This window comes from Macaca nemestrina, chromosome 5, assembly GCF_043159975.1.
Source record: "Macaca nemestrina isolate mMacNem1 chromosome 5, mMacNem.hap1, whole genome shotgun sequence".
In the NCBI taxonomy this organism is placed as follows: Eukaryota; Metazoa; Chordata; class Mammalia; order Primates; family Cercopithecidae; genus Macaca; species Macaca nemestrina.
The window spans coordinates 26,453,596-26,463,940 of record NC_092129.1 but is presented as its reverse complement, the minus strand read 5'-3'; the positions used below and the strand labels follow the sequence as shown (position 1 = coordinate 26,463,940).

Here is a 10,345-nt window from a genome sequence, read left to right as displayed (position 1 = left end):
ATATATGTTCATTGCAGCACTATTCACAATAGCAAAGACATGGAATCAACCTAAATGTCCATCAGTGGCAGACTGGATAAAGAAAAATTTGGTACATATACACCATGGAATACTATGCAGACATAAAAAAGAATGAGATCATGTCCTTTGGAGGGACATAAATGGAGCTGGAGGTCAATATCTTTAGCTAACTAATGCAGGAACAGAAAACCAAATACTGTATGTTCTCACTTATAAGTAGGAGCTAAATGATGAGAGAGGAACAGCAGACACTGGGATCCAACAGAGGGTTGAGGTTGGGTTGAGGGAGAGGATCAGGAAAAATAACTAATGAGTACTTGGCTTAACACCTGGCTGATGAAATAATCTATATAACAACCCCCATGACACAGGTTTACCTATATAACAAACCTGCACACGTGCCCCTAAACTTAAAAGTTGAATTTTTAAAAAGATGATTTTGAAAAGGGAAAAGCATTTATTAATCAAGAATGTTTTCATATTTTAAATAATATACAATTCACAATAACATTGTAAGAGTCATGACAAACATGGGGATGCAGGATCAAATTATAAAAAGCCAAAACTTAGAAATACAGGTAAGTAAGGAAAAACACAACTGTAATGGAAGACTTTCACACTCTTTTCTCAGCTTTTGATCTCAAATAAGCAAAATTTAATATTTAATTGTATTTTATGCAAATTAAATTTAATACTTATTTGTACAAAATACAAAAATTTAATACTTATTTGTATTTTAAATTTAAAGAGAGTGAGAATAAAATAATGCAGTTGAATTAGGATACGATATCTATACTAAGGTTTGTACAATAGTTAATCATACACTAGGACATAATAAAAACTATATATTCCCCAAAGTTGAGAATGAATAGACCGAAGTAGCTGGCTACAATAAAATTAACCCACACACATAAAGTTGACTGACAAACTACCAAAAACACAAAAACACTTAAGTTTTAAAATATTCTCTGGCAAAAAAGAAAGATTAAAATAAAAATCAAGATACTAATGCAGGTCAGTTTTAAAATTCAAACAATAAGGCCGGGCGCGGTGGCTCAAGCCTGTAATCCCAGCACTTTGGGAGGCTGAGGCGGGCGGATCACAAGGTCAGGAGATCGAGACCACAGTGAAACCCCGTCTCTACTAAAAATACAAAAAAATTAGCCGGGCGCGGTGGCGGGCGCCTGTAGTCCCAGCTACTCAGGAGGCTGAGGCAGGAGAATGGCGGGAACCCGGGAGGCGGAGCTTGCAGTGAGCCGAGATCGCGCCACTGCACTCCAGCCTGGGCAACAGCGTGAGACTCCGTCTCAAAAAAAATAAAAAATAAAAATAAAAATAAAATAAAATTCAAACAATGAAATCTTACATGTCAAAAAACATGGGATGTGACCAAAGCAGAATTTAAGCAAGAATTCTGTTTTAAATATGTAACATTTTTATTTTTAAGGCTGAATAGTATTCTGTATGTATCCATTTTCTTTTTTTTTTTTTTTTGAGACGGAGTCTCGCTCTGTCGCCCAGGCTGGAGTGCAGTGGCCGGATCTCAGCTCACTGCAAGCTCCGCCTCCCGGGTTCACGCCATTCTCCTGCCTCAGCCTCCCGAGTAGCTGGGACTACAGGCGCCCACCACCTCGCCCGGCTATTTTTTTGTATTTTTTTAGTAGAGACGGGGTTTCACCGTGTTAGCCAGGATGGTCTCGATCTCCTGACCTCGTGATCCACCCGTCTCGGCCTCCCAAAGTGCTGGGATTACAGGCTTGAGCCACCGCGCCCGGCCTGTATCCATTTTCTTTATCCATTCATCCACGGATGGACACTTAGGTTTATTCCACATTTTAGCTACTATGAATAGTGTAGCAACAAACATAACAGTGCAGATATTCTTCGACATACTGATTTCATTTCTTTTGAATATATACCCAGTGTGGGGTTGCTGGATCATATGATAGTTACATTTTTAATTTTTTGAGGAACCTCCATCCTGTCTTCCACAATGGCTGTACTAATTTACATGATCACCAATAGTGTACTACAGTTCCCTTTTCTTCACATTCTCACCAACGTGTTACCTTTTTCAAAACAGCTATTCTAACACGTGTGAAGTAATATCTCATTGTGGTTTTATTTTATATCTCTCTGATATGAGCATTTTTTTCATGTACTTGTTGGACATATTTGTCTTCTTTTGGGAAATGTCTATTCAAATCCTTTGCCCATTTTCAATTGGGTTATTTGCTCTCTTGCTATTGAACAATGTGATTTCCTCTATATTTTAGATATTAACTCTTTATCAGATGTATGGTTTGCAAATACTTTCTCCCATTCCATAGATTCCCAACAACATGGATAAACCTGGAAGACATTATATTAAATGAAATAAGCCAGGCCCGGAAATACTAGCACCATATGATGTTGCTTACATGCGGAATCTAAAAAAGTCTAACTCATGCTAGGAGAGAGAAGAGTGGTGGCTATCAGGGGCTGGTGGTGGGGAAAGTAAAGAGATTGAGGAGATGATGGTCAAAAGATACACAATTTCAATTACACCACAAGAGGAGTAAGTTTAAGAGGTCTAATGTACCACATGGTGATTATAGTTGATAACAATGTATTGTATACTTGAAAGTTGCTAAGAAAGTGGATTTTAAGTGTTCTGACTACAAATAAATATGTGAGGTAATGCATGTTAATAAGTTTTTGTAACCATTTCACAATGTATACATATTTTAAAACATCATTTACACTATAAATATGTAAAATTTTGTCAATTAAAAAAATAAGAAGATTATATTATATATATAAAGTTTTCAATATTCAGAAGACATTGAAAGAATGTAAAGGCACCAACCATATATTCAACTCAAACACTCAGGGGAAAAATTCAACAAAACAAACTCTAAGAAGGAAAACTGTAGGTACTAAAGCAGAAATCCAGCATTTGAAAATCTAAAGATAGTAGAATTAATAAACTCAAGATATAAATCTTTAAGGAAAAACTATAAACTTTTATAAATATAATTTAAAAACTATGGAGAAAATTCAAAATTAAGAAATAGAGGGAAAACAACAGAATATGAAAGGCCAGTTATGGAGGCTGACGCCTGTTATCCCAACCCTTTGGGAGGCCAAGCAAGGAAGACCTCTTGAGACCAGGAGTTTGAGACCAGTCTGGGAAACATAACAAGACCTTGCCTCTGCAAAACAAAACAAAATATGAACTATTACCATGAAGAACTTTATGTCTATAGATGCAAATATCTCAACATGAAAGATTTTCTACACAATATGTTACTGAAATTTTTTCAACAATAATATGAAAACCTAAAGTATTAAATAGTCATGTTATAACTTGACCAGTCTATATCTGTGACCGAATAGAACATTAGTAGATTTGCTGTGTGTTACTCAAACTTTCCTTCTAGGCAGTAACTGAGTCTGAAGTTCTAAAACCATGTGTCTGATATGAAAGTCATTGGGGCTGGTTCTTGCTTGTAATCATGGACTAAAGAGAATTTGGATCCCAAATAGCGGGCACAAGTGGGCTCTGAAGTCCATGAGAACAAGAACTAAATCCAAATAAAAGGGTATGTAACTTATGAAAGGCAAAATGAAGCTAAGGGTTTTCTTGGCAGGGCCTAGAAAGGTGGTCAAGAAGAAACCAAGCCACAGGTAGGGTAAGAGGTATTAATGGCTCCAGCGATACCACTACTGGGTATCTACCCAAAGGAAAAGAAGTTATTACATGAAAAAGACACTTGCACATGCGTGTTTATAGCAGCACAATTCACAATTTCAAAAATATGGAACCAGCCTAAATGGCCACCAATCAACAGAGTGGATAAAGTGTGAGATATATATATATCATATATACATACACACACATACACACACACACACACACACACACACACACACCCTAGAATAGTACTCAGCAATAACAAGGAATGAAACAATGACATTCACAGCAACCTGGATGGAATTAGAGACCATTAATCTAAGTGAAGTAACTCAGAAATGGAAATCCAAACATCCAACATCATATGTTCTCACTTATAAGTGGGATCTAAGCTATGAGGATGCAAAGGCATAAGAATGACATAATGGACTCTGGGGACTTGGGGAGAAGGGTGGGAGGGCATGAGGTATAAAAGACTACCCATTGGGTGAAGTGTACACTGCTTGGGTAATGGGTGCACCAAAATCTCAGAAATCACACCTAAAGAACTTATCCATGTAACCAAACACCACTGTTCCCCAAAAACTACTGAAATCACAAAAATAATAAAAACAAAATACATTAAGCCTCTGCCAGGACCCCTGACGAGTCTTTTCTCATTGTAGCATCAGGCTTTGGCTGAAAGTGTAAGTCCTCTAAATCAGGTCTATATGCAGATAAAAGGCCAGCAGGTTTCAGACTTAGGAAGAGCCAATATTTTAATTCAAGTCTAAAGGCATAAAAACAAACAAACATAAAAGACGTCCCAACTCAAGGACATTCAGGCAGAAGAAATTTCCTCTTATTCTGGGAATAGTCAACTTATTGCTCTATTTACCCTTCAACTGACTTGGTAAAGCCCACCCACATGCAGGAGGTCAGCCTTCTTTACTCAATCAATTTAAATGTTATATTTATCAAATAACACCCTCACAGAAACACTCATCATAATGCTTGATCAAATATCTGGAAAGCCCACAGCCCAGTCAAATTCACACATAAAATTAATCATCACATCCCCACCAACCACAACATATAGTCATAAGATAAATATAGGATACCTGCAATAGACATTTCTATTCAAAAGAGGTGCAAAACAGTCATGGTCCATAGCAATTCTGAAATATATGTAGAGACATGTTTCCATTCCCTTGACCAAGGCTCAATCCTATTACCTGGGAATACTTCTCCATGACTCTTGACTATATTCCGGACTTTTGGCTCATCCCTCTGAGTGATATTTTCATAAAAAGTGTTTCATGTTCACAGTTAAGTCATCTTCGCTAACTTCCTTTTGCCTATAGTAATTCAGGAGTTCCAAAGGCCTCTCTTAATTTTGTATTGCCTCTCTGTCTTATAGTTCAAGCTGATACAATTTCTTATAAAACCTTATGGGCTTTATTTTTATCAATTTACTTTCTACTCTTTTAGATAAAAGCCTTCAACATGTATCTTTAAGATAGGCCCTCTCTATTTCAGGCTCTGGGATATGTAAGTTTGTGTGAATTCAGTGTAATAGAAGCCGTGTGTGGATGAAGCTGCCTGAAGTGACAGAATAAATAGAGTGCTTATGACCAAACCTGTGTGTCAACCCCTTCAAAAAAACAATAAAATTAAAAATTAAAGAAAATCTGGGTCATTTTCATTTACAATGAATATGATAGGTCAAGATTTATGTTTTATCCTTGAAACACAAAATGTCCTCATCAATAAAATTGAAATTGTTGACATTTGCGAGGAAAAATTACTATAAGAATTGCTATATACCTAATGTCAAAATTCATATGTTGGAATCCTAACTCCCAATGTGACAGTTTAGGAGGTGAGACTCTTGGAAGGTGAGTAGGTCATGAGGGTGGAGCCCTCATGAGTGGGGTTAGTGACATAAAATGGATCTCAGAGAGCTCTCTCACTGTCTTTCTACCATGTAAAGATACAATGAGAAGTTGACAGTCTGTGATATGGTTTGGATCTTTGTCCCCACACAAATCTTATGTTGAATTGTAATTCCTGATACTGGGGGAGGGACCTGGTGGGAGGTGATTGGATCATGGGGGCAAATTTCCCCCTTGCTGTTCCCATGATAGTGAGTGAGTTCTCATGAGATCTGATGGTTTAAAAATGTATGGCACTTCCTCTTCTCTCTCTCTGTCTCTCCTGGCCACGTGAAGACACTACCCCTTCACCTTCTGCCATGACTGCAAGGTTCCCGAGGTCTTCCCAGCTGTGCTTCCCATGCAGCCTGCAAAACTGTGATCAATTAAACCTCTTCATAAATTACCCAGTCTCAGGTATTTCTTTATAACAGTGTGAAAATGGACTAATACAGAATATTGGTATCAGAGAAGTGGGGCATTGCTATATAGATACCTGAAAATGTGGAAACAGCTTCAGAACTGGATAACAGACGAGGTTGGAACAGTTTGGAATGCTCAGAAGAAGACAGGAAGAGGAGGAAAGGTTTGGAACTTCCTAGAGACTTGTTCAATAGTTTTGACCAAAATGCTGATACTGATATGGACAACGAAGTCCAGGCTGAGGTGGTCTCAGATGGAAATGAGGAACTTGTTGGGAACTAACAGGAGTAAAGGTCACTTTTGCTATGCTTTAGCAAAGAAACTGGTGGCATTGTGCCATTTCTCTAGAGATCTGTGGAGAGATGATTTAAGTTATTTAGTGAAAGAAATTTCTAAGCAGCAAAGCATTCAAGATGTGATCTGTAGCACTATATTTAGAACTATGGATGGGAATATTCCCCATTCTTGGTTACACTGTAGTGCAAGAAAAATCCTGGCTCTCTCTGTTGCACAACTGACTTATGCCATTCTGCTGTTGCTGTATGGAGTTAAGGAACATGACTGTATTTGATTTTTGAAAACAAACAAATTAAAAATAAAAAATATGTGCTCTGGCTGCTTCTAACAGCACTCACCCATATGCATGAACAAAAAGATTGTCTGAAACTGGAACTTATATTTAAAAGGGAAGCAGAGCATAAAAGTTTGGAAAATTTGCAGCTTGACCATGTAGTATAAAGGAAAAATCCATTTTGTGGGGAGCTGGCTGCAGAAATTTGCATAAGTAAAGAGAGTGTGATATGGTTTGCCTCCCCATCCAAATCTCATGTTGAATTGTAATTCCCAATGTTGGAGGAGGGACCTGGTGGGAGGCAACTGGATCATGGGGCAGATTTCCTCCGTGCTGTTCTCATGATACTGAGTTCTTACGAGATCTAATGGTTTAAAAGTGCATGGCACGTCCCCCTTTGCTCTCTCTATCCTGCCCCACTCATGCCTGCTTCCCCTTTGCCTTCTGCCATGATTTTAAGTTTTCTGAGGCCTCCCCAGCCATGCTTCATTACAGCCCACAAAACTGTGAGTTAGTTAAAACTCTTCATAAATTATCCAGTCTTGGGTAGTTCTTTATAGCAGTATGAGAATGAAATAATACAGTCAGCAACTGTGAAGAGGGCCCTCACCAGAACCCAACCATGCTGGCACCCTTATATTAGACATTGAGCCTCTAGACCTGTGAGAAATAAATTTCTGTTGCTTATAAGCCACTCAATCTATGCTACTTTGTTATAGCACTCAAAGGAACTGTGTTATAGCACACAGGAAAGTGTCTCTGTGTGTGTGTATATACAGAGAGAGTGCATACAGAGAGAGTGTATACAGAGAGAGTGTATACAGAGAGAGTGTGTGTATAGAGAGAGAGAGAGATCCCAGAAAATCAAATATAAAGAACCTTGAAAAAAGGTTAGAAGAATTGCTAACTAGAATAACCAGTTTAGAGAAGAACATAAATGACCTGATGGAGATGAAAAACACAGCACGAGAACTTCATGAAGCACACACAAGTAGCAACAGCTAAATCGATTAAGCAGAAGACAGGATATCAGAGACTGAAGATCAACTCAAAGAAATACAGTGAGAAGACAAGGTTATAGAAAAAAGAGTGAAAAGAAATAAAGACTCTGAGAAATATAGGACTATGTGAAAAGACAAAATCCATGTTTGATTGGTGTACCTGAAAGTGACGGGGAGAATGGAGCCAAGATGGAAAATACTCTTCAGGATATCATCCAGGAGAACTTCCCCAACCTAACAAGGCAAGCCAACATTCAAATTCAGAAAATACAGAGAACACCACAAAGATACTCCTCGAGAAGAGCAACCCCAAGACACATAATCATCAGATTCACCAAGGCTGAAATGAAGAAAAAAATGTTAAGGGCAGCCAGAGAGAAAGGTCAAGTTACCCACAAAGGGAAGCCCTTCAGACTAACAGCAGATCTCTCAGCAGAAACCCTACAAGCCAGAACAGAGAGGGGACTAATATCAAACATTCTTTTTTGTTTTTTGTTTTTTGTTTTTTCTTTTTTCTTTTTTGAGACAGAGTATCGCTCTGTAGCTCAGGCTGGAATGCAGTGGCGTGATCTCGGCTCACTGCAATCTCTACCTTCCAAGTTCACACCATTCTCCTGCCTCAGCCTCCTGAGTAGCAGGGACTACAGGTGCTCACTACAATGTCCGACTAATTTTTTTTTTTTTTGTATTTTTAGTAAAGACAGGGTTTCACCATGTTAGCCATGGTCTCGATCTCCTGACCTTGTGATCCACCTGCCTCGGCCTCCCAAAGTGCTGGGATTACAGGCATGAGCCACCGTGTCCAGCCTCAACACTCTTAAAGAAAAAAATTTTCAGACTGGGTGCAGTGGCTCACGCTAATAATCCCAGCACTTTGGGAGGCTGAGGTGGGCAGATCATGAGGTCAGGAGTTGTAGACCAGTCTAACCAACATGGTGAAACCCTGTCTTTACAAAAATACAAAAATTAGCCGGGCATGGTGGCACACACCTCTAATCCCAGCTACTCAGGAGGCTGAGGCAGGAGAATCACTTGAACCCGGGAGGTGGAGGTTGCGGTTAGCCAAGATCATGCCACCGCACTGCAGCCTGGGTGACAGAGTGAGACTCCATCTCAAGAAAGAAACGAAAAAAAAAGAATTTTCAAACCAGAATTTCATATCCAGCCAAACTAAGCTTCATAAGTAAAGGAAAAATAAAATCCTTTAGAGAAAAGGAAATGCTGAGAGATTTTGTCACCAACAGGCCTGCCCTACATGAGGTCCCAAAGGAAGCACTAAACATGGAAAGGAACAACTGGACCAGCCACTGCAAAAACATACCAAATTGTAAAGACCATCAATGCTATGAAGAAACTGCAACAACTAATGGGCAAAATAACCAGCTAGCATCTTAATGGCAGAATTAAATTCACACACAACAATATGAACCTTAAATGTAAATGGGCTAAATGCCCCAATTAAAAGACACAGACTGGCAAATTGGATAAAGAGTCAAGACCCATTGGTGTGCTGTATTCAGGAGACCCATCTGACATGCAAAGACATAGGCTTAAAATAAAGGGATGGAGAAATATTTACCAAGCAAATGGAAAGCAAAAAAAAGCAGGGATTGCAATCCTAGTCTCTGATAAAACAGACTTTAAACCAGCAAAGCTAAAAAGAGACAAAGAAGGTCATTACATAATGGTAAAGGGATCCATGCAACAAGAAGAGCTATCCTAAATACATATGCACCCAATACTGGAGCACCCAGATTTCTAAAGCAAGTTCTTAGAGATCTACAAAGAGACTTAGACTCCCACACAATAATAGTAGGAGACTTTAACACCCTACTGTCAGTATTAGACAGATCAGTGAGACAGAAAATTAACAAGGATATCCAGGACTTGACCTCAGCTCTGGACCAAGCTGACCTAAAAGACATCTACAGAACTCTCCACCCCAAATCAACAGAATGTACATTCTTCTCAGCACCACATCATACTTATTCTAAAATTGACAACATAATTGAAAATAAAACACTCCTCAGAAAATGCAAAAGTATGGAAATCATAATAAACAGTCTCTCAGACCACAGTGCAATCAAATTAGATCTCAGGATTTAAAAACTCACTCAAACCCTCACAACTACATGGAAACTAAACAACCTTCTCCTGAATGACTACTAGGTAACCTAAATAATGAAATGAGGCAGAAATAAAGATATTATTTGAAACCAGTGAGAACAAAGACAAAATATACCAGAATCTCTGGGACACATTTAAAGCAGTGTGTAGAGGAAAATTTATAGCACTCAATGACCACAAGAGAAAGCAGGACAGATCTAAAATTGATACCCTAACATCACAATAAAAAGAACTAGAGAAGAAAGAGCAAACAAATACAAAAGCTAGCAGAAGACAAGAAATAACTAAGATCAGCGCAGAACTGAAGGAGATAGAGACATGAAAGACCCTTCAAAAAATCAATGAATCCAGGAGCTAGTTTTTTGAAAAGATCAACAAAATAGAGAGACCACTGGTCAGACCAATAAAGAAAACACAGAGAATAATCAAATAGATGCAATAAAAAATGATAAAGGGGATATCGCCACCAATGCCACAGAAATACAAACTACCATCAGAGAATACTATAAACACCTCTACGCACATAAGCTAGAAAATCTAGAAAAAAATGGACAAATTATTGGACGCATACACCTTCCCAAGACTAAACCAGGAAGAAGAAGAATCCCTGAGT

The 10,345-nt window shown here is 38.4% G+C and overlaps 1 non-coding gene across 1 annotated transcript; it reads left to right on the top strand.

Moving 5' to 3' along the window:
- Window positions 1-6,457: 6,457 nt before the first annotated feature.
- LOC112423858 (small nucleolar RNA SNORA46) lies at window positions 6,458-6,594 on the top strand. The gene has a single exon (XR_003014427.2). It is a non-coding gene; the product is annotated as a small nucleolar RNA SNORA46 (small nucleolar RNA).
- Window positions 6,595-10,345: the final 3,751 nt, after the last annotated feature.